The following is a 25,241-nucleotide window of genomic DNA, read 5'->3' as shown; positions in this document are numbered from 1 at the left end:
ATAATATATTCTTTTGAAACCTGACATTGAGTCTTATTTATTAGACTTTGAGGAAGATCAGGATATTCCGGATCTTCAGTCCTGTTGCCTCCCCAAGTAGAACTGTACTTAGTAGATCATGTGTCCTGTGCTTGTCTTGATGTCACATTTTCTATCCCATTGGTCCAAAGTGTTCAGTCTCACTTGTGAGGAGCTGATTATTTTTCTCTTTGTAAAATAAAGTCAAGATAAGCATGCCAGATCTTTCTGTGACACAATGCTATAATGCACTCCTACAAAACATGTTATCTACAGGCTGTAAACACTCAGTACATGTCAGTGCCACAGAAGTTGGTAACTGACGTTTTGTATACTGTTACACGTTCTTGTGGAATGTAGCTGTCAATCTTCCATTTGGTTTCATTGTTTTAACGGAAGAATTAAAATAAAAGAACCAAAGGCAAATAGACAAGTAGAAAAGAAAGTACAGACAAGGCCTCTAAAACAGTGCTAGTCCTTTGACTTTAAGGTCAAAATAACTCATTAATGAGTGTCGCAGGGGTGAGAGTGTATTTTTAGTTGAGACATCTACTCCTCTGTCCCATTTCATCTCTGAGTGCTGACAGGCAGCCGAGGCCCTGGTTTGCAATTATGTGTAGCTAAGCAGAGGAGAGCCATGAATGCCCACAGCAGTCTGGGGAGCAGCATAATGGCAGGATTTCCCCCTTGTTGAAATGGCCCTGCTCTGAGTTCCTGACAGTAAAGGTGCAAGGTCCCTCAGCTGCACTATAGCAGCTGTCTCTGAAATGTAGTTTCTGGCTGGATCAAGTCTGAATGTGTATAACACCCAGGTTGGGAGATTTGGCCCGCCTTAAACATTGTTCTCCCTTTCCTTGTGGTTTAATGATAAATGATTATATATAGGAAAGGACAGTCCAGTGATCAATATTGAAGGACATATGGGAAGGAGATTTATTACTTCAAATTTCCAAATTTAGTAAATTAATCTGTGATGGAATCTGAAGGGCTTACCAGAAACAAATTCATTATGAATCATGCTGTGTTTGCAAATATTCATTCATGTTCTTCTGATTGTTTTCTTGCCTCCAATTTCGATTCTAAGGTGAAATATGTTCACTGATCCTCGACTTCCCTATAAAAGATAAGCAAGAAGCCATCACCCCCCTTCCTTCCTACTTACCCGCCAAATCATGGGAACTGGTAACTTCACAACAGCAAATATCACTCAGACAAATGAGAACAAAACAGGGTTCTGACTTCTGTTATATCTCCAGTTGTGTACTGGAATAACAAATGGTAGTGTCAGGAAAATCATATTCACTTGTGATGTAACGCTGTGCTTAACTTATTAGAAGTTGTAGGAAGCAAGGATCCACAGGTCCTCTAAATCCAAATATTTGGCCATGTGTTTGTCATGAGTGCACATACATTGTTTGGTGCAATTCTATAATTATTGTTATAGTTGTCACGAAGACAAAGCTTCTCATAACATACTGTTTAACCAGTGAAAATATAAAAACTATTAACAGTATAAACGCTTTCCAAAATAAAAATATTTCCTTCTCTTGACATTGAAAGAATGAAGATTCTTTTCCATTTTATCCTGAAATTTCATCTAATGAAGTTGTTTATGCCAAATGATCAAATTTTAAGCATTTTATTTTTGTTTCAGCACCTCATAAAGAAACCCCAATGAGAATAACTGAGTTATTCTGTTGTAGATTGTCTTCATACTCTCCTTGATTCCTTTATGGGAATTCCAAATTCACATATCATATGAGGGCACAGAATCACTACTGGGGTCCCCAGATCTTCCCTAGTCCCTCCCTGTGACATCCTTGATGACTGTTTTCTCATGCTGACCATGCATTCCCACCTAGGCATTATATCTTATTTTAATCTTGTATATTGCATTCAAGTGAAAGCTACTCTACTCATATATACATTCCATCCCAAATTTGTTATTAAACTGTTCAAACTACTATAAAAAAAGCAAATCAAACTTTGAGACCAGGGGAATTCATATAGTGACGTCTTTGTTTTCAAATTTTAAATATAGTCATCATGCTGTACATTGCATCCCCAGGAGTAATTTATCTTTAACTGGAAGTTTGTACCTGTTGAACACCTTCACAGACTCCCACCCCCATCCCCACTGATTCTGACAATCGCCAATCTGTTCTCTGTACCTATGAGTTCTGCTGTGTCTGTGTGTGTGTCTGTGTGTGTGTGTCTGTGCCTGTGCTTTAGATTCCACATACAAGTGATTTCATACAGTATTTTTAAAATTTTAATTTTCATACAGTATTTGACTTTGTCTTCACTTAACATTATGCCCTCAAGTTTCATCCATGTTGTAAATGGCAGGGTTTCTTTTTTTTTTTTTTATGACATTATCCTTGTTCATTCATCTGTCAGTGGACACTTAGGTTGTTTCCAAGTCTTGGCTATTGTAGATGAGCTGCAATGAAGAGATATCTTTTTGAGATGGTGCTTTTATTTCCTTCAGGTATATACCCAGAAGTGGAAATGCTGGATCGTATAGTAGTGCTCGTTTTAATTTTTTTGAGGCATCTCCATACTGTTTGCCATAGACATTGCACTAATTTATGTTTCCACTGACAGTTCACAGGGTTCCCTCTTCTTTACATTCTTACCAACACTGTTTTTCTTTTCTTTTTGGTAATAGCCATTCTAACAGGTGTAAGGTGATACCTCATTTTCATTTTGATTTTCATTTCCCTGATTATTAGTCATGTTGAGTATCTTCTAATTCACCCATTGGCCATTTGTATGGCTTCTTTGGGAAAATGTTTATTCAGATGATCTGCCTATTTTTTAATCAGATTGCTTTTTCTATTGATCATATGATATTTTAATATATTTTGATATTAACCCCTTATCAGATATATAATTGGAAAATATTTTCTCCCATTCCCTAGATTGCCTTCTCATTTTGTTCATGGTTTCTTTTGCCTCACAGTTTGATGTAGTTCCACTTGTTTATTACTGCTTTTGTTGTCTTTGCTTTTGGTGTCAAATACAAAAAATCACTGCCAAGACTGATGTGAAGGAATTTGCTCCGTATGCTTTCTTCTAGGAGTTTTATTGGGTTAGGTCTATGTTCAAGTCTCTAATCCAATTTGAGTTGATTTTTGTGTATGGTGTAAGATAAGTGTCCAGGTTCATTCTTTTGCATAGGGCTTTCCATTCTTCTTAACACCATTTATTGAAGAGACTTTCCTTTCCTGAAAGTATATTTTTGGCTTCTTTTTCATGAATTAATTGACTATGTACACATGGGTTTATTTTTACTTTTATTTTTTAACATCTTTATTGGAGTATAATTGCTTTACAATGTTGTGTTAGGTTCTGCTGTATAACAAAGTGAATCAACTATATGTATACATATATCCCCATATCCCCTCCCTCTTGCATCTCCCCCCGACCCTCCCTATCACACCCCTCTAGGTGGGCACAAAGCACCGAGGTGATCTCCGTGTGCGATGCAGCTGCTTCCTACTAGCTATCTATTCTAGATTTGGTAGTGTATATATGTCAGTGCTACTCACTCACTTCGTCCCAGCTTACCCTTCCCCCTCCCTGTGTACTCAAGTCCATTCTCTACATCTGTGTCTTTGTTCCTGTCCTGCCCCTAAGTTCATCAGAACTTTTTTCCTTTTTTTTTAGATTCCACATATATGTGTTAGCATACGGTATTTGTTTTTCTCTTTCTGAATTACTTCACTCTGTATGACAGACTCCAGGTCCATCCACCTCACTACAAAAAACTCAATTTCGTTTCTTTTTATGGCTGAGTAATATTCCATTGTATATATGTGCCACATCTTCTTTATTCATTCATCTGTCCATGGACATTTAGGTTGCTTCCATGTCCTGGCTATTGTAAATAGGGTTTCAATGAACAGTGTGGTACATGCTTCTTTTTGAATTACGGTTTTCTCAGGGTATATGCCCAGTAGTGGGATTGCTGGGTCATATGATAGTTCTGTTTTTAGTTTTTTAAGGAACCTCCATACCGTTCTCCATAGTGGCTGAATCAATTTACATTCCCACCAACAGTGCAAGAGGGTTCCCTTTTTCCACACCCTCTCTAAAATTTATTGTTTGTAGAATTTTTGATGATGGCCATTCTGACCAGTGTGAGGTGATACCTCATTGTAGTTTTGATTTGCACTTCTCTAATGAGTAGTGATGTTGAGCATCTTTTCATGCATTTGTTGGCAATCTGTATATCTTCTTTGGAGAAATGTCTATTTAGATCTTCTGCCCAGTTTTGGATTGGGTTGTTTGTTTCCTTGATATTGAGCTGCATGAGCTGCTTGTATATTTTGGAGATTAATTGTTTGTCAGTTGCTTCGTTTGCAACAAAATATTTTCTCCCATTCTGAGGGTTATCTTTTTGTCTTGTTTATGATTTCCTTTGCTGTGAAAAAGCTTTTACGTTTCATTAGGTCCCATTTGTTTATTTTTGTTTTTATTTCCATTTCTCTAGGAGGTGGGTCAAAAAAGATCTTGCTGTGATTTATGTCAAGGAGTGTTCTGCCTATGTTTTCCTCTAAGAGTTTGATAGTGTCTGGTCTTACATTTAGGTCTGTAATCCATTCTGAGTTTATTTTTGTGTATGGTGTTGGAAAGTGTTCTAATTCATTCTTTTACATGTAGCTGTCCAGTTTTCCCAGCACCACTTATTGAAGAGGCTGTCTTTTCTCCATTGTATATTCTTGTCTCCTTTATCAAAGATAGGGTGATCATATGTGCGTGGGTTTATCTCTGGGCTTTCTATCCTGTTTCACTGATCTATACTTCTGTTTTTGTGCCAGTACCATACTGTCGTGATTACTGTAGCCCTGTAGCATATTCTGAAGTCAGGGAGCCTGATCCCTCCAGATCCATTTTTCTTTCTCAAGATTGCTTTGCCTATTCAGGGTCTTTTGTGTTTCCATGCAAATTTTAAAAGTTTTTGTTCTAGTTCTGTAAAAAAAAAAATGCCATTGTTCGTTTGATAGGGATTGCTTTGAATCTGTAGATTGCTTTGGGTAGTATTGTCATTTTCACAATGTTGATTCTTCCAATTGAAGAACATGGTATATCTCTCTATCTGTTTCTCAATCTGAAGAAATCTGTTTAATTGCTTCCATCAGTGTCTTATAGTTTTCTGCATACAGGTCTTTTGTCTCTTTAGGTAGGTTTATTCCTAGGTATTTTATTCTTTTTGTTGCAATAGTAAATGGGAGTGTTTCCATAATTTCTCTTTCAGATTTTTCATCATTAGTGTATAGGAATGCAAGAGATTTCTGTGCATTAATTTTGTACCCTGTTACTTTACCAGATTCATTGATGAGCTCTAGTAGTTTTCTGGTATCATCTTTAGGACTCTCTATGTATAGTAGCATGTCGTCTGCAAACAGTGACAGCTTTACTTCTTCTTTTCTGATTTGGATTCCTTTTATTTGTTTTTCTGGCTAAAACTTCCAAAACTATTTTGAATAATAGTGGCGAGAGTGGACAACCTTTGTCTTGTTCCTGATTTTAGAGGAAGTGGTTTCAGTTTTTCACCATTGAGGATGATGTTGGCTGTGGGTTTGTCATATATGGCCTTTATTACGTTGAGGTAAGTTCCCTCTATGCCTACTTTCTGGAGAGCTTTTATCATAAATAGGTGTTGAATTTTGTTGAAAGCTTTTTCTGCACCTATTGAGATGATCATATGTTTTTTATCCTTCAGTTTGTTAATATGGTGTATCACATTGATTGATTTGCATATACTGAAAAATCCTTGCATTCCTGGGATAAAGCTCACTTGATCATGGTTTATGATCCTTTTAATGTGTTGTTGGATTCTGTTTGCTAGTATTTTGTTGAGGAGTTTTGCATCTATGTTCATCAGTGATATTGGTCTATAGTTTTCTTTCTTTGTGACACCTTTGGTTTTGGTATCAGGGTGATGGTGGCCTCATAGAATGAGTTTGGGAGTGTTCCTGCCTCTGCTATATTTTGCAAGAGTTTGAGAAGGATGGTGTTAGCTCTTCTCTAAATGTTTGATAGAATTCGCCTGTGAAGCCAACTCATCCTGGGCTTCTGTTCGTGGGAAGATTTTTAATCACAGTTTCAATTTCAGTGCTTGTGATTGGTCTATTTATATTTTCTATTTCTTCCTGGTTCAGTCTCAGAAAGTTGTGCTTTTCTAAGCATTTGTCTATTTCTTCCAGGTGGTCCATTTTATTGGCATATAGTTGCTTGTAGTAATCCCTCATGATCCTTTGTATTTCTGCAGTGTCAATTGTTACTTCTCCTTTTTCATTTCTACTTCTGTTGATTTGAGTCTCCTTCCCTTTTTTCTTGATGAGTCTGACTAGTGGTTTATCAATTTGTTTATCTTCTCAAAGAAAGAGCTTTTAGTTTTATTGATCTTGGATATTGTTTCCTTCATTTCTTTTTCATTTATTCCTGATCTGATCTTTATGACTTCTTTCCTTCTGCTAAATTTGGGGTTCTTTTGTTCTTCTTTCTCTAATGGCTTTAGGTGTAAGGTTAGGTTGTTTATTTGAGCTTTTTCTTGTTTCTTAAGGTAGGATTGTATTGCTATAAACTTCCCTCTTAGAACTGCTTTTGGGGCATCCGATATGTTTGGGGTCGTCGTGTTTTCATTGTCATTTGTTTCTAGGTACTTTTTGGTTTCCTCTTTGATTTCTCAGTGATCTCCTGGTTATTTAGTAGTGTATTGTTTAGCCTCCATGTGTTTGCATTTTTTACAGTTCTTTTCCTGTAATTGATATCTAGTTTCATAGTGTTGTGGTCAGAAGAGATACTTGATATAATTTAAATTTTCTTAAATTTACCAAGGCTGGATTTGTGACCCAAGATGTGATCTATCCTGGAGAATATTCCATGAGCACTTGAGAAGAAAGTATTCTGTTGTTTTGGATGGAATGTCCTATACATGTCAATTAAATCCATGTTGTTTAATGTGTCATTTAAAGCTTGTGTTTCCTTATTTATTTCCATTTTGGATGATCTGTCCACTGCTGAAAGTGTGGTGTTAAAGTCCACTACTATGATTGTGTTACTGTCAATATCCCCTTTTATGGCTATTAGCATTTGCCTTATGTATTGAGGTGCTCCTACGTTGGGTGTATAAATATATACAATTGTTATATCTTCTTGGATTGATCCCTTGATCATTATGTAGTGTCGCTCTTTGTCTCTTGTAGTCGTCTTTATTTTAAACTCTGTTTTGTCTGATAGGAGAATTGTTACTCCAGCTTTCTTTTGACTTCCATTTGCATGGAATATCTTTTTCCATCCCCTCACTTTCAGTGTGTATGTGTCCCTAGGTCTGAAGTGGGTCTCTTGGAGACAGCATATATACAGGTCTTGCTTTTGTATCCATTCAGCCAGTCTATGTCTTTTGGTTGGAGCATTTAATCCATTTACATTCAAGGTAATTATCAATATGTAGTTCCTATTCCCATTTTCTTAATTGTTTTGGGTTTGTTATTGTAGGTCTTTTCCTTGTCTTGTGTTTCCTGCCTAGAGAAGTTCTTTTAGCATTTGTTGTAAAGTTGGTTTTGTGGTGCTGAACTCTCTCAGCTTTTCCTTGTCTTAAAGGTTTTAAATTGTCCGTCAGATCTGAATGAGATCCTTGCTGGGTAGAGTAATCTTGGTTGTAGGTTTTTCCCTTTCATCACTTAAAATATGTCCTGGCACTCCCTTCTGGCGTGCAGAGTTTCTGCTGAAAGATCAGCTGTTATCCTTATGGGCATTCCCTTGTATATTATTTGTTGTTTTTCCCTTGCTACCTTTAATATTTTTTCTTTGTATTCAACTTTTGATAGTTTGATTAATATGTGAATTGGCATGTTTCTCCTTGGATTTATCCTGTATGGGACTGTCTGCACTTCCTGGATTTGACTGACAATTTCCTTTCCCATAATAGGGAAGTTTTCAACTATAATCTCTTCCAGTATTTTCTCAGTCCCTTTCCTTTTCTTTTCTTCTTCTGGACCCCTATAATTCGAATGTTGGTGCATTTAATTTTGTGCCAGAGGTCTCTGAGACTGTCGTTGATTCTTTTCATTCTTTTTTCTTTATTCCGCTCTGTGGTAGTTATTTCCACTATTCTCTCTTTCAGGTCACTTACCCGTTCTTCTGTCTCAGTTATTCTCTATTGATTCCTTCTAGAGAATTTTTAATTTCATTTATTTTGTTGTTCATCATTGTTTGTTTGCTCTTTAGTTCTTCTAGGTCCTTGTTAAACGTTTCTTGTATTTTCTCCATTCTATTTCCAAGATTTTGGATCATCCTTCCTATCATTACTCCGAATTCTTTTTCAGGTAGACTGCCTATTTCCTCTTCATATTTTTTGCTCTGGTGGGTTTTTCCCTTACTCTTTCCTCTGCTGCATATTTCTCTGTCTTCTCATTTTGTTTAACTTACTGTGTTTGGGGTTTCCTTTTTGCAGGCTGCAGGTTCATAATTCCCCTTGCTTTTGGTGTCTGCCCCCATTGGATAAGGTTAGTTCAGTGTCTTGTGTAGGCTTCCTCGTGGAGTGGACTGGTGTGGACTGGTGTCTTTGTTCTGGTGGGTGGGGTTGGATCTTGTCTTTCTGGTGGTCAGGGCTGCGTCCAGTGGTGTGTTTTGTGGTGTCTGTGAGCTTAATATCATTTTAGGCAGCCTCTCTGCTGATGGGTAAGGCTGTGTTCCTGTCTTACTAGTTGTTTGGCATAGGGTGTCCAGCACTGGAGCTTGCTGGCCATTGGGTGGAGCAGGGTCTTAACATTGAGGTGGAGATCTCTGGGAGCGCTCTCACTGATTGATACTACATGTGGCCGGGAGGTTTCTAGTGGTCCAATGTCCTGAACTCAGCTCTCCCACCGCAGAGGCTCAGGCCTGACACCAGGCCGGAGCACCTAGACAACAGGGCCTTATATTTGGGCTCTCCATTCTGCTCCATTGATCAATGTGTCTGTTTTTATGCCAGTACCAGTGTTTTGACTACTATAGCTTTGTAATACAGTTTGAAATAAGCAAATGTGATGCCCTCAGTTTTGTTCCTCTTTCTCTAGATTGCTTTGGCTATTGGTGGTCTATTTTGGTACCATACAAATTTCAGGATTTTTTTGTTCTCTTTCTGTGAAAAGTGCCATAGAATTTTGACAAGGATTTCATTCAATCTGTAGATTGCTTTGGGTACTATGGATATTAAAACAATTTAATTTTTTATGTCCATGAGAACAAAGTATCTTCCCATTTATTTTTGTCTTCTCAGTTTCCTTAATCAATGTCTTATAGATTTCAATGTACAGGTCTTTCACTTCCTTGTTTAAATTTATTCCTAAATATTTTCTGTCCGATGCAATTGTAGATGGAATTGTTTTCTTAACATCACCTTCTGATAGTTTGTTATTAGTATGTGGAAACACAACTGATTTTTGTGTATTCATTTTGTATCCTGCAACTTTACTGAATTTGTGTATTAGTTCTAACATATACTGACATCTTGTGGGCACGTCTCCCACTGCTAAGCCAAATGATGTGATTTTCTTTTCACTTTCTCTTTTTGTGTATGAAAAAGTGTACATTAAGAACTGGAGTAGGAAGTCTCTATGCTGTTTATTTTCGGTTGAACAACGTTTAGTTCATAAGCAAGTTAAAAGATTTTTCTAATGGAATTTTTATTGGCATTTCTGTGGCCTATTCAGGAAGAACACCAAGTCTTATACGGCCTTGAGAGGAGGGGGAAAGTCTCTCTAAATGACAAGAAAGATGGGGCTTCCCTGGTGGTGCAGTGGTTAAGAATCTGCCTGCCAATGCAGGGGACACGGGTTCGAGCACTGGTCTGGGAAGATCCCACATGCCACAGAGCAACTAAGCCCATGCACCACAACTACTGAGCCTGTGCTCTAGAGCCCGTGAGCCACAACTACTGAGCCCGTGTGCCGCAACGACGGAAGCCCAGGTGCCTACAGCCCATGCTCCACAAGAGAAGCCACCACAATGAGAAGCCCGCGCACTGCAACGAAGAGTAGCTCCCGCTCTCCGCACCTAGGGAAAGCCCGTGCGCTGCACCGAACACCTAACACAGCCAAAAATAAAATAAATAAATTCATAAAAATTTTAAAGAAAAGAAATACTTTTTAAAAAATGACAAGAAAGAGTAAATGAGACTCAGATACAGAGGGTGATGTGCTCAAAGTGACTGAGAAAGTTAAGGTCAGATCCTAACCTAGAAGCCAAGTTGCCCGATTCTCTGGTCTCCTAAAATGTTTCTAGGGATCATGTGTTACTAGGAGGGTATTTATAGACGGCATGTCTTGGTATAAAGGAAACAATAGACCTGGCACTCATCCTTACGCTCCACAAACCCTGTTCATAACTGGTCTTTCCCCATTCTCTGCGTGTGCCTAGCAGCCCCAACACAGACTGGACTGGCCAGGAGAGAAAGGAGAGAAAAAAGGAAAGACACTGTAAGAAAGAAGGGGGAGTAGACTTGAAAACGTTTTCTTGTTATCTTCTCAAGTTTAAGAGAACTAAAAGAGATTGAGGAAAAGTAATTCTCTTCCCATTGGAAAAAAAATTACACTTTTCTTTGTTCCTACAAAAAAATTGACAAAAATGGATCAATTAAGCTGGAAAGTTGCATAGCCACTTCCTGTCTTCCCCTTTGTGTGTCATCCCATTTTAAGTAGCAAGAAAACCTTTCATAATGGATTGGGACAAGGCCAGGAATCATTGAATGTTTGGAAGCTGTGCCCAGACTATTCTGCTTATAACAAAGAGAATAAAATATATCATTTGTCATAGTTTCCACATGACTTCAATATTGCATGTGAGGTAACTACTCTTTCCCCATCTGATCAGGGACGTTACTGACAGAGACACAGCAGGCCCCTCTTGCGACTGAACACATGAATGCCGTCACCAGATCCCAGGCAAGTCCACCTACCAGCTTTTGTAAAGTTACTGTACGGATAATGGAAGAGAAGAGCTTAGATGTGCGTCTCATGTTACAGATAGGACAGTTTTGGTCATTTAAGTTTTTAGAATGATCACTGTGTGTAACAAGACAATTGTTGCAGTATTTACAGAGTTTTTGCTTTTTTTCATTTTTAAAACCACATGATGTTTCCTTCATTCAGGCACATGGGTGATTCTCAGCTCATCACTTCAAGGAAAGGATGTACTGCTGGGAAAAAAATAAAGCTGCCTTGCTTACCATTTTATTTCAAAAGTTTTAGTCCTATAGGCAAATCAAAGGACAAGCATCAGTTACAGATTTAGGAGATGATACACTGAAATAATGCAAGTTAGCCTACCTGAGGCAAAGTAAGCATTTTCTAAGTGGAGCAAGGGGGAGAGGAGAGAGTATCCGAGTAAAGCAAGGAGGCATAAGTATCGATGGGTCCTTGGAGGAACATTGAACCTTATCCCCTAGAGACATCTTGGAAAGAAAACCACAAGACCTCTGGGCCACTTTCATGTATTAAATAAATCTCAGTGCAGCCCTGGTTAAAACTTCCATCTTCATTTCTCTCTTCTGCTCTTTGAACCTGAGGCTTGACTCCTGGCTGCAGTAAGGTCAGCATGGCTTGCTCTGTTCTCTTCCTCTGCCTTTTTTCTTTGGTTCTAATTCCCTTGAGGTTAGGGAAGAAACAGAAATTAAGAAGAATTTTTTTTAAATGGCAGACACTTTCTCATTTAACTGGTGTGCACCTTTGGGTGTACTGCTTTCCTGCCCAACCACTGATGGCCTCGATGTGCGAGCATCCCTGTGAGAGAGCAGCCGGGGACCCTCAGGAGCCTCCTCAAGGCAGGATCTTCCCCTCCCTGTCAGATCCCATTCAGGAAGCACTGCCCATGGCTTCTTGTCTCCCCTTTTCCTGGTGGAGAACTGGCTGATGACTCAGGCCTGCTGCCTTCAGAGGTGGCACCTGTGGGACACAGCACTCACTCTTCCTCACTGTGCCTCATGGAGACACCCAGGCAGCCCCAATGCTGCCCCCCTTCACTGTACCATCCTTCTCTGATTTCCTCATCTTCTGCTGAAGTAGATGAAAAAATAGATCAAAATCTGCTCCAGAAACAGATATCCAAAGACAGAATGCCATGCAGTTTTCCTTTTTACTGCGATGATCTCTGTCTTTAAAAGCAAGTATTTTAGGATAGTGATGTCTGAAGTGGCTCATGGGGAAAGTGGAACACTCTGATGATACTCTTCTGCTGACTGCTCCATCCCTCACTTCAGCTAAAGAAGTGAAGATCAGGGGTTGCAGGGTCTGTACAGTTGCTTCTCCATAAATCCTAGAGTGCCTGGCTGTGAGTTGTTCTTAATGGAAAATGATGAATGCTTAATGCCTCTTGGTCCCTAGTTCTGGGTCCCAGCTGCCAAATTTGTGACAATGAAAAATGCTCCAGAGTACATCTTATTCGTCTAAATGGAAAAAAAATCTCTTTGATTCTATAAGTGATTCTAAATAAAGGTTTCTAATTCTTAAGACAAAATAAAAAAATATACATATATAGTCCAATATTTTATATTGTGTAATTTATAAATATATATTATAATTAAATAATTCCAATAATATTAGTAAATCAATTAATATTTACCAATTAGATGAGCTTGAGGGACAAAATTCAATAATAAGCCCTGCACCAACCAAATCACCAGAGATACAGGAAAAGGAAAGCCTGGCTGTGAGGATATGGCAGAAGATTAAACATGGTCATAAAACAATTATAAGTCGTCAGTGTGGTCTCTTCTGGAAATTATTAGGAGAACTATGAAGGCAGAGGTTAGATAATTATTGTGCTATATTTTGCAATAAACAAAATTTTATCAATGTTGTAAATTGCTTTCTTCTATATGAATTTTAAATGTTGTAAAGAATCCAGAAAGAGTTAAAAGATTAATTAAAATTATGAAGTATAATATATTTAAACTTTAGAACAGAGGAGGAAATATTAAGAAATAACTGACTCATGGCCTTTAACATATAGAGAGGTTTTGTCTTTTAATTAAAAATAAAGAATGAAAACAAATAAACAACGAACACTTACAAACATCTTTGATCCAACAGCATCCATCATCATAACAATAGCCCTTGTCATAGAATTAAGACTTTCTCCATTTCACATTTGAGTACCTGCAGTTACAAAAGGCATTCCACTAACAGCTGGAGTAGGTCATTAAGATGACAAAAACTTGCACTTACATCAGTTTTATACCAAATCGCACCATTCATTAAACCATGGATAAATTTCTTTTTGCTGTTGTTGAAAACAAAAGTCATTACCTTCTTTATCATTAAAAAAGAGATTTTTTTTTTTACTAATCAAAATAGGATATGGTTTAATCAGAATAAGGTGTTACGTGCATTAGGTGTCCCCAGGTGGGTTCTGAGGTTCTCTAACCACCTAACATCTAAGTGAGTACACAACACATACATTTTCATATCATCCATCCTCCTGAAATTCATCAGTCTTCCATTTATAGTGTTTTTCAGAGCAAAATCTCCCAGTCCCTTGAACCAAAATCATCAAGTAACTTACTAAAAAAGTAAACCCCCAACCTCATGCCAGACCTATTGAATCAGAATCTGTTGATCAGAATAAGACATATTTTTTCTTCATGTGATTCTTAAATGTACAGTAAAATTTGACAAATACTGTCCAATTGGTTAACTCTGGAGTTTTTATTTTTTAATCTCATCTTATATTGCCTGCAGCATTTACTTTATCTCAGAAATCCCTTCATCTTTAAACATTCTTAAGCCTTAGTTTTCCTCAACTGAGGATGGGTTAATATTACTTTGCGGTTTTTAGATTATAAAATGAGTTGTAAAGTGCTTAGCAATGGACTTGGCATATGGTAAGTGTTCCATAAATGATAATAAAGATGATGGTGGTAATGATGCGAATGACAAAATAAGGGCAGGTGGAAACAAGGATCCCATGATAATTCTCTGATCTCTTTCCCTGAACACATTGGGCAGACTTTAAAGCTGTAAACCCAAAAGATTAAAATTAAACAAAACCAGATGGTGTGGATAAAAGAATACCTCTCTTTGCCTAAATCAGGAAATTTCCACTTCTGCTTTCCTTCTTTGTAGACCTTGCCTCTTCCCCTCCCCACACTGGAGGGGTGAGGAGGGCTGATTCTTTTGTTCGCAGTCCATTTATGAGTAGGAAATTAGTCCTTAGTCTAACTTAAAATGTAGGACTCAAGACTCCACTCACTCTGCTTATATCGCTTGCATTTTAAGTCTTTGCCTACCTGTGATAATAAGCAAATCTAAGGAGAGCTAATTTAGTACCCTGTGATTGGCTACCTCTTTCTCTTTCTATTTCAGCTCAGATACTTGAAAATCAAGTCAACCCTTGGCTAGTTTGAGGCGTGGCCTATCTCTCCTACTCATCCTTATAGGAATTCTGAGCTTGCTTTTCTGGATTCAGAAGGAAGTAGGAAACTCCACTTAGGCCTGAACCTCAACCCACCTTTCCTGCTTTAGAGGTAATCAGGTCCTGGTTCGGCTGAAAGTCCTTCTTCACTTTCCATTTGTATGAAGCTAATACATATAAGCATCCTCAGGAATCTTCCCAGTGGTGAGCAGGGCAGGATTTGGCCATTCTTACGTCCCTGGAAATATCATCATGGGACATAAAATCCCCACTTCAAATGGAAATTACCAAACATTGTAGTTGAATAATAATGAATATATGACATATCCAAACATGTGGGATACAGCAAAAGCAGTATAGAAGGTCCCTGACTTACGGTTTTCTGACTTTATGATGGTATGAAAGTGATAGGCATTAAGTAGAAACCACACTTCAAATTTTGAATTTTGATCTTTTCCTGGGCTAGTATGATGCTCTCTTTTGATGCTGGACAGCTCCCAGCCAGTCACTGGATCACAAGGGTAAATGACCATCACACCTAGTACCAAACGTAAAATAGATAGCTAGTGGGAAGCAGCTGCATAGCACAAGGAGATCCGCTCGGTGCTTTGTGACCACCTAGAGGGGTGGGATAGGGAGGGTGGGAGGGAGACACAAGAGGTAGGAGATATGGGGATATATGTATATGTATAGCTGATTCACTTTGTTATAAAGCAGAACCTAACATGCCATTTTAAAGCAATTATACTCCAATAAAGATGTTAAAAAAAACAAAACAAAACCGGTGTGAACCCAGACAACCACTCTGCTTTTTGTTTTCAGTACAGTATTCAATAAATTACATGAGATAGTCAGCACCATATTATAAAATAGGCTTTGTGTTAGATAATCTTGCCCAACTGTAGGCTAATATAAGTGTTCTGAGCACGTTCAAGGTAAGCTAGGCTAAGCTATGATGTCCGGAGTTTAGGTGTATTAAATGCACTTTTGACTTAAGATATTTTCAACTTATGATGGGTTTATTGGGACGTAACCCCACTGGAAGTCAAGGAATAATTGTAATTAGAGGCAAATTTATGGATTTAAATTATATTTGTTAGGAAAGAAGAAATGTTGAGAATCAATAGTCAAACTTGCAACTCAAAGAACTAGAAAAAGTAGCGAGATAAATAAAGTAAAGGTAGCAAATAATAAACTATGTGCGGAAATAACAAAATTGACCAACTTTCACAAGAAAAAAAAACAAATATATAAAGAACCCCTTACCTGTTAAAGTAACTGAATCCATAATTGAAGGATTATTAAGTTTCTCCCATAAGTGAAACTATGCTTAGATGGCTCACTAGTGAACTTTCTGAAAATTAAAAAAAAATTATTAAAAACCTTGCACAAATTCTTCTATAGATAGAAAAGGAGCCATAAATTGCAACTTATCTAATGAACTATTATAATCTTGATACCAAAATCTGACCTAAACATTTTAATGAAAGAAAAAGTTGAATACCAGTATAACTCAGGATCCTGGACAGAATGAACAGTAATCTCTGCTGTCTGGCTATGTCACAAGATTTCATTCTCCATAGGACTACTTGGAAAGAGGTTCTGGGTGCTAAGTAACTACTTCTTCGAGGAGGGGAAAACACCAAAGATGCCCTGATTCCAGAGCCCCAGCTGCAGGGTTTGTGTACAGGCTGCAGGTGCCTGGGGAGCACTGTGTCTCCACAGCACAGAGGTAAGTGGCTGAGTCTTCAGGTTTAGGGGCTGCGATGTGCAGAGAGCTTCCCTTCTTTAACAAGGTGGCTTTTAGTCTTTCTTTCTGCTTTTTGTCCCCAACTGAGTAAAGAAGGAAGAGAAGTTCGGGTCCCTTCCCAGGATCCTGTCTATACCACTGTAGCCCGTTAAAATTGCTGACCGTGTAGCTGCAGTTGAGGATGAGACTGTCTCCCTCCTGGATTTTCAGGGTCTGAGGACTCTGCTCCACCTTGTCTTCTCCCCTCAACCCTGTTCAGGAAAACAAAATCAGAAATGAAACAAAGCTTTCAGTTCAGCAGTTTTGAAAAATTCCAACAAAAAGCCTGGGATGAGCTGAGACTAAACCCCTCTCTCTCTTCTCTCCAGCTTTGGATAAATGTGCCCTTATGGTTCTCATCTCTTAACCTCCAACTTACAGCCAAGCTGAAGCCACAAGACTATGAATGCACATTCCAGCATGTTCTCCATCCTGATATCACACTCTTGATACAATTTTAATGATTCCAAATCTTCTCCCCTGAAGAGCTGCTCCTGTGTCTTAGTTCTCCTTCTCTAATGCACGAGATAGCCTTTCTGTTGGTGGCTCAGCCAATCAAGAGCAAATCCTCTAGTAGCTGTCATGCTTTTGACGGTTAAGGCACTGGAGGAATGAGAGGAATGGAACCACTGCCACCTGGTGGTCACAAACACAAACATCTCATAGGACCCACTCCATGCCCCCTACAAAGACAAAAATTGTTGGGAGGACATTTTTTATATTGCTGGGCATAGTGCATATGAGGTTTAAAGTAGTAATCAGAAAAGCCTTCTCTGCCTGCAATTTGAATCGTTTCATTGTTCCTTGTTTGGCCTTTAAAGCTAAACTGCTACCAGAGGTTATAAAAGTTGAACCCAAGCATAGGTGTAATGGATTGTGTTTCTGTTTATAGTACACAAGAATCTCAGCAGGTGAGACCTTAAAAGGACTAGAGTGCTGAAAAAAGCGGGGGGATAGAATAGCTGTGGATATGTCTGGAGACCTCTTTGACAGAGAATTGGGAACATAAGTTAAGAAACCATTGCTTCAAATAATTTTATGCCTGGCTACAGGGACCAAGTGTAACTACAACTCAGGGTCACGAACTTGATAGATCTTAGGAGAACAGGAGGGAAGAGCATGGCAGAGGGAAAGCAGAGCTCTCCATTCTAGACCCTGGAGAGATCAGAACATCACAGGGCAGAGTGGGGAACAGGAAGATACGTATCGCAAAACTAGTATTGTTTAATTTGTTTGGTTCTATGACACTCCATTGGGTTTTTTTTTTGTTTGTTTTGTTTTTGTTTTTACATCTTTATTGGAGTATAATTGCTTTACAATGGTGTGTTAGTTTCTGCTTTATAACAAAGTGAATCAGTTATACATATACATATGTTCCCATATCTCTTCCCTCTTGCGTCTCCCTCCCTCCCACCCTCCCTGTCCCACCCCTCCAGGCAGTCACAAAGCACCGAGCTGATATCCCTGTGCTATGGCGCTGCTTCCAACTAGCTATCTACCTTATATTTGTTAGTGTATATATGTCCATGCCTCTCTCTCGCTTTGTCACAGCTCACCCTTCCCCCTCCCCATATCCTCAAGTCCATTCTCTAGTAGGTCTGTGTCTTTATTCCTGTCTTACCCCTAGGTTCTTCATGACATTTTTTTTCTTAAATTCCATATATATGTGTTAGCATACGGTACTTGTCTTTCTCTTTCTGACTTATTTCACGCTGTATGACAGACTCTAGGTCTATCCACCTCATTACAAATAGCTCAATTTCGTTTCTTTTTCTGGCTGAGTAATATTCCATTGCATATATGTGCCACACCTTCTTTATCCATTCATCCGATGATGGACACTTAGGTTGTTTACATCTCCGGGCTATTGTAAATAGCACTGCAATGAACATTTTGGTACATGGCTCTTTTTGAATTATGGATTTCTCAGGGTATATGCCCAGTATTGGGATTGCTGGGTCATATGGTAGTTGTATTTGTAGTTTTTTAAGGAACGTCCATACTGTTCTCCACAGTGCCTGTATCAATTTACATTCCCACCACCAGTGCAAGAGGGTTCCCTTTTCTTCACACCCTCTCCAGCATTTATTGTTTCTAGATTTTTTGATGATGGCCATTCTGACCGGTGTGAGATGATATCTCATTGTAGTTTTGATTTGCATTTCTCTAATGATTAATGATGTTGAGCATTCTTTCATGTGTTTGTTGGCAGCCTGTATATCTTCTTTAGAGAAATGTCTATTTAGGTCTTCTGCCCATTTTTGGTTTGGGTTGTTTGTCTTTTTGTTATTGAGCTGCATGAGCTGCTTATAAATTTTGGAGATTAATCCTTTGTCAGTTGCTTCATTTGCAAATATATTGTCCCATTCTGAGGGTTGTCTTTTGGTCTTGTTTATGGTTTCCTTTGCTGTACAAAAGCTTTAAAGTTTCATTAGGTCCCATTTGTTCATTTTTGTTTTTATTTCTACCTCTCTAGGAGGTGGGTCAAAAAGGAACTTGCTGTGATTTATGTCATAGAGTATTCTGCCTATGGTTTCCTCTAAGAGTTTGATAGTTTCTGGCCTTACAGTTAGGTCTTTAATCCATTTTGAGCTTATTTTTGTGTATGGTGTTAGGGAGTGATCTAATCTCAAACTTTTACATGTAGCTGTCCAGTTTTCCCAGCACCACTTATGGAAGAGGCTGTCCTTTCTCCACTGTACATTCCTGCCTCATTTATCAAAGATAAGGTGACCATATATGCGTGGGTTTATCTCTGGGCTTTCTATCCTGTTCCATTGATCTATCTTGCTGTTTTTGTGCCAGTACCATACTGTCTTGATTACTGTAGCTTTGTAGTATAGTCTCAATTCAGGGAGCCTGATTCCTCCAGCTCCGTTTTTCGTTCTCAAAATTGCTTTGGCTATTCGGGGTCTTTTGTGTTTCCATACAAATTGTGAAATTTTTTGTTCTGGTTCTGTGAAAAATCCCAGTGGTAGTTTGATAGGGATTTCATTGAATCTGTAGATTGCTTTGGGTAGTAGAGTCATTTTCATAATGTTGATTCTTCCAATCCAAGAACATGGTATATCTCTCCATCTATTTGTATCATCTTTAATTTCTTCCATTAGCGTCTTATAATTTTCTGCATACAGGTCTTTTGTCTCCTTAGGTAGGTTTATTCCTAGATATTTTATTCTTTTTGTTGCAATGGTAAATGGGAGTGTTTTGTTGATTTCACTTTCATATTTTTCATCATTAGTGTATAGGAATGCCAGAGATTTCTGTGCATTAATTTTGTATCGTGTAACTTTACCAAATTCATTGATTAGCTCTAGTAGTTTTCTGGTAGCATCTTTAGGATTCTCTATGTATAGTATCATGTAATCTGCAAACAGTGACAGCTTTACTTCTTCTTTTCCGACTTGGATTCCTTTTATTTCCTTTTCTTTTCTGATTGCTGTGGCTAAAACTTCCAAAACTATGTTGAATAAGAGCGGTGAGAGTGGGCCACCGTGTCTTGTTCCTGATTTTAGTGGAAATGCTTTCAGTTTTTCACCATTGAGGATGATGTTGGCTGTGGGTTTGTCATATATGGCCTTTATTATATTGAGGAATGTTCCCTCTATGCCTACTTTCTGCAGGGTTTTTATCATAAATGGGTGTTGAAAGCTTTCTCTGCATCTATTGAGATGATCATATGGTTTTTCTCCTTCAATTTGTTAATATGGTGTATCACATTGATTGATTTGTGTATATTGAAGAATCCTTGCATTCCTGGAATAAACCCCACTTGATCATGGTGTATGGTCCTTTTAATGTGCTGTTGGATTCTGTTTGCTAGTATTTTGTTGAGGATTTTTGCATCTATGTTCATCAGTGATATTGGCCTGTAGTTTTCTTTCTTTGTGACATCCTTGTCTGGTTTTGGTATCAGAGTGATGGTGGCCTCGTAGAATGAGTTTTGGAGTGTTCCTCCCTCTGCTATATTTTGCAAGAGTTTGAGAAGGATAGCTGTTAGCTCTTCTCGTAATATTTGGTAGAATTCGCCTGTGAAGCCACCTGGTCCTGGGCTTTTGTTTGTTGGCAGATTTTTAATCACAGTTTCAATTTCAGTGCTTGTGATTGGTCTGTTCATATTTTCTATTTCTTCCTGATTCAGTCTTGGCAGGTTGTGCATTTCTAAGAATTTGTCCATTTCTTCCAGGTTGTCCATTTTATTGGCATAGAGTTGCTTGTAGTAATCTCTCATGATCTTTTGTATTTCTGCAGTGTCAGTTGTTACTTCTCCTTTTTCATTTCTAATTCTATTGATTTGAGTCTTCTCCCTTTCTTTCTTGATGAGTCTGGCTAATGGTTTATCAATTTTGTTTATCTACTCAAAAAACCAGCTTTTAGTTTTTTTGATCTTTGCTCTCGTTTCCTTCATTTCTTTTTCATTTATTTCTGATCTGATTTTTATGATTTCTTTCCTTCTGTTAACTTTGGGGGTTTTTTGTTCTTTCTCTAATTGCTTTAGGTGCAAGGTTAGGTTGTTTATTCGAGATGTTCCCTATTTCTTAAGGTAGGATAGTATTGCTATAAACTTCCCTCTTAGTACTGCTTTTGCTGCATCCCATAGATTTTGGGTCGTCGTGTCTCCATTGTCATCTGTTTCTAGGTATTTTTTTTATTTCCTCTTTGATTTCTTCAGTGATCACTTCGTTATTAAGTAGTGTATTGTTCATCCTCCATGTGTTTGTATTTTTTACAGACCTTTTCCTGTAATTGATATCTAGTCTCATAGTGTTGTGGTCGGAAAAGATACTTGATACAATTTCAATTTTCTTAAATTTACCAAGGCTTGATTTGTGACCCAAGATATGATCTATCCTGGAGAATGTTCCATGAGCACTTGAGAAAAATGTGTATTCTGTTGTTTTTGGATGGAATGTCCTATAAATATCAATTAAGTCCATCTTGTTTAATGTATCATTTAAAGCTTGTGTTTCCTTATTTATTTTCATTTTGGATTATCTGTCCATTGGTGAAAGTGGGGTTTTAAAGCCCCCTACTATGAATTTGTTACTGTCGATTTCCTCTTTTATGGCTGTTACTATTTGCCTTATGTATTGAGGTGCTCCTATGTTGGGTGCATAAATATTTACAATTGTTATATCTTCTTCCTGGATTGATCCCTTGATCATTATGTAGTGTCCTTCTTTGTCTCTTCTAATAGTCTTTATTTTAAAGTCTATTTTGTCTGATATGAGAATTGCTACTCCAGCTTGCTTTTGGTTTCCATTTGCATGAAATATCTTTTTCCATCCCCTTACTTTCAGTCTGTATGTGTCTCTAGGTCTGAAGTGGGTCTATTGTAGACAGCAAATATATGGGTCTTGTTTTTGTATCCATTCAGCCAATCTGTGTCTTTTGGTGGGAGCATTTAGTCCATCTACATTTAAGGTAATTATCGATATGTATGTTCCTATTCCCATTTTCTTAATTGTTTTGGGTTCGTTATTGTAGGTCTTTTCCTTCTCTTGTGTTTCTTGCCTAGAGAAGTTCCTTTAGCAGTTGTTGTAAAGCTGGTTTGGTGGTGCTGAACTCTCTCAGCTTTTGCTTGTCTGTAAAGGTTTTAATTTCTCCATCAAATCTGAATGAGATCCTTGCTGGGTAATCTTGGTTGCAGGTTTTTCTCCTTCATCACTTTAAATATGTCCTGCCAGTCCCTTCTGGCTTGCAGAGTTTCTGCTGAAAGATCAGCTGTTAACCTTATGGGGATTCCCTTGTGTGTTATTTGTTGTTTTTCCCTTGCTGCTTTTAATATGTTTTCTTTGTATTTAATTTTTGACAGTTTGATTAGTATGTGTCTTGGCATGTTTCTCCTTGGATTTACCCTGTATGGGACTCTCTGTGCTTCCTGGACTTGATTAAGTATTTCCTTTTCCATATTAGGGAAGTTTTCATCTATAATCTCTTCAAATATTTTCTCAGTCCCTTTCTTTTTCTCTTCTTCTTCTGGAATTCCTATAATTTAAATGTTGGTGCATTTAATGTTGCCCCAGAGGTCTCTGAGACTTCCCCATTTCTTTTCATTCTTTTTTCTTTATTCTGCTCTTCAGTAGTTATTTCCACTATTTTATCTTCCAGGTCACTTATCCGTTCTTCTGCGTCAGTTATTTGGCTATTGATCCCATCTAGAGTATTTTTAATTTCATTTATTGTGCTGTTCATCGTTGTTTGTTTCATCTTTAGTTCTTCTAGGTCCTTGTTAAATGTTTCTTGCATTTTGTCTATTCTATTTCCAAGATTTTGGATCATCTTTATTATCATTATTCTGAATTCTTTTTTAGGTAGACTGCCTATTTCCTCTTCATTTGTTAGGTCTGGTGAGTTTTTATCTTGCTCCTTCATCTGCTGTGTGTTTTTCTGTCTTCTCATTTTGCTTATCTTACTGTGTTTGGGGTCTCCTTTTTGCAGGCTGCACGTTCGTAGTTCCCGTTGTTTTTGGTGTCTGTCCCCAGTGGCTAAGGTTGGTTCAGTGGGTTGTGTAGGCTTCCTGGTGGAGGGGACTAGTGCCTGTGTTCTGGTGGATGAGGCTGGATCTTGTCTTTCTGGTGGGCAGGTCCACATCTGGTGGTGTGTTTTGGGGTGTCTGTGGACTTATTATGATTTTAGGCAGCCTCTCTGCTAATGGGTGGGATTGTGTTCCTGTCTTGCTAGTTGTTTGGCATAGGATGTCCAGAACTGTAGCTTGCTGGTCGTTGAGTGAAGCTGGGTGCTAGTGTTGAGATGGAGATCTCTTGGGAGATTTTCGCCGTTTGATATTATGTGGAGCTGGGAGGTCTCTTGTGGACCAGTGTCCTGAAGTGGACTCTCCCACCTCAGAGGCACAGAACTGACTCCTGGCTGTAGCACCAAGAGCTTTTCATCCACACGGCTCAGAATAAAAGGGAGAAAAAGTAGAAAGAAATAATTAGTAGAAGTAGAAAGAAAGAAAGAAAGAAGGGAGGGAGGGAGGAAGGAGAGAAGGAAGTAAAACAAAGAAAGATGATAAAGTATAATAAAATAAAATAAGATAAAATATAATAAAGTTATTAAAATTAAAATAATTATTAAGAGAAAAAAATTTTTAAAAAAACGGATGGATAGAACCCTAGGGCAAATGGTGAAAGCAAAGCTATACAGACAAAATCTCACACAGAAGCATACACATACACACTCTCAAAAAGAGGAGAAGGGGAAAAAATCATAAATCTTCCTCTCATATTCCACCTCCTTAATTTGGGATGATTCGTTGTCTATTCATGTATTCCACAGATGCAGGGTATATCAAGTTGATTGTGGAGCTTTAATCCGCTGCTTCTGAGGCTTCTGAGAGAGATTTCCCTTTCTCTTCTTTGTTCTCACAGCTCCCAGGGGCTCAGCTTTGGATTTGGCCCCGCCTCTGCGTGTAGGTCGCTGTAGGGCGTCTGTTCTTCGCTCAGACAGGACGGGGTTAAAGGAGCCGCTGATTCGGGGGCTCTGGCTCACTCAGGCGGGGCGGAGGGAGGGGCACGGAGGGCGGGGCGAGCCTGCGGCGGCAGAAGCCGGCATGACGTTGCACCAGCCTGAGGCGCGCAGTGCGTCCTTCCAGGGGAGTCGTCCGTGGATCCCGGGACCCTGGCAAAGGCGGGCTGCACAGGCTCCCCGGAAGGGGGGTGTGGAGAGTGACCTGTGCTCGCACACAGGCTTCTTGGTGGCATCGGCAGCAGCGGCCTTAGCGTCTCCTGCCCGTCTCTGGGTTCCGCGCTTTTAGCCGCGGCTCGCGCCCGTCTCTGGAGCTCCTTTAAGCAGCGCTCTTAATCCCCTCTCCTCGCGCACCAGGAAACAAAGAGGGAAGAAAAAGTCTCTTGCCTCTTCGGCAGGTCCAGACTTCCCTGGACTCCCTCCCGGCTAGCTGTGGCGCACTAACTTCCTGCAGGCTGTGTTCTCGCCACCAGCCCCAGTCCTCTCCCGGCGCTCCAACCAAAGCCCGAGTCTCAACTCCCAGCCCCGCCCGCGCCGGCAGGTGAGCAGACAAGCCTCTCGGCCTGGTGAGTGCCGGTCGGCGCTGACCCTATGTGCGGGAATCTCTCCGCTTTGCCCTCGGCCCCCCTGTTGCTGTGCTCTCCTCCGTGGCTCCGAAGCTTTCCCCCTCCGCCACCCGCAGTCTCCGCCTGCGAAGGGTCTTCCCAGTGTGTGGAAACGTTTCCTCCTTCACCGCTCCCTCCCACTGGTGCAGGTCCCGTCCCTATCCTTTTGTCTCTGTTTATTCTTTTTTCTTTTGCCCTACCCATGTATGTGGGGGGTTTCTTGCCTTTTGGGAGGTCTGAGATCTTCTGCCAGCGTTCAGTACGTGTTCTGTAGGAGTTGTTCCACGTGTAGATGTATTTCTGGTGTATCTGTGGGGAGGAAGGTGATCTCCGCGTCTTACTCTTCCGCCATCTTCCCGGAAGCCCCACTCCATTGGGTTTTGTCATTGAACATGTGTTGATGTTGCAGAGTTGAGCACCATTTATATAAGCTCTCCTCAGACTTGTCCGAAGAGCACACTCTACCCCTATTAGCTACAACCCAGAAAAAGAACATCAACCCTCAGATGCACTGCTTTGATGTCACTTCATCCCTCACACACTCAGGGACTAGAAAAGAATAAGCTGCATAGAATTTATTGCACTAACAGTGTGGGTAAGGGGTTTGTTGTTCTTTGACGTTTTCTTTGAAAATCTGATAATTTCTCAGTGAGCTAAAAGTCGTTAAACTAACTTGTATCCATTTTCTCATCCTTTGATTTATTCTAGTCACACTTAGCAAACTCTGACTCTTACAAATCATATTTAAAAGGCTGTGTTTCTCTGTTTCTGAATGTGTGTCTCAGAAAGAACGTGAAAAAGATAACTGCAGGATTAATGCAGGAGCTCTTTGTAGGATAGACTCTAAAAGAACCCAGAAGCTGAATGTGTGATGTGTAATGAAACCAAGGAGATGATTTACAGTTGCGATTTTTCTGAAATTTGTTTGTAATTTTTAAAAACATTTTTAATTTGAA

The 25,241-nt window shown here is 39.1% G+C and overlaps 1 protein-coding gene across 7 annotated transcripts in view; it reads left to right on the top strand.

The window, feature by feature from the left end:
• The window catches only part of LOC115803651 (sal-like protein 2), a 900,219-nt gene that overhangs the window by 596,066 nt on the left and 278,912 nt on the right, over positions 1-25,241 (top strand). For all 7 annotated transcript variants that reach the window (XR_016391489.1, XR_016391490.1, XM_089905397.1 and 4 more), the window contains 2 exons: positions 10,885-10,955; positions 16,005-16,153. The gene's annotated coding sequence lies outside the window, so the exon portion shown is untranslated. The remainder of the gene's footprint in view (positions 1-10,884; positions 10,956-16,004; positions 16,154-25,241) is intronic.

The sequence above is a fragment of the Delphinapterus leucas genome, chromosome 2 (assembly GCF_059928025.1).
Source record: "Delphinapterus leucas isolate spDelLeu-1000000601 "Yukka" chromosome 2, BTC_Dleu_Yukka2, whole genome shotgun sequence".
Classification (NCBI taxonomy): domain Eukaryota; kingdom Metazoa; phylum Chordata; class Mammalia; order Artiodactyla; family Monodontidae; genus Delphinapterus; species Delphinapterus leucas.
This window is presented reverse-complemented; position numbering and strand designations above follow the sequence as displayed.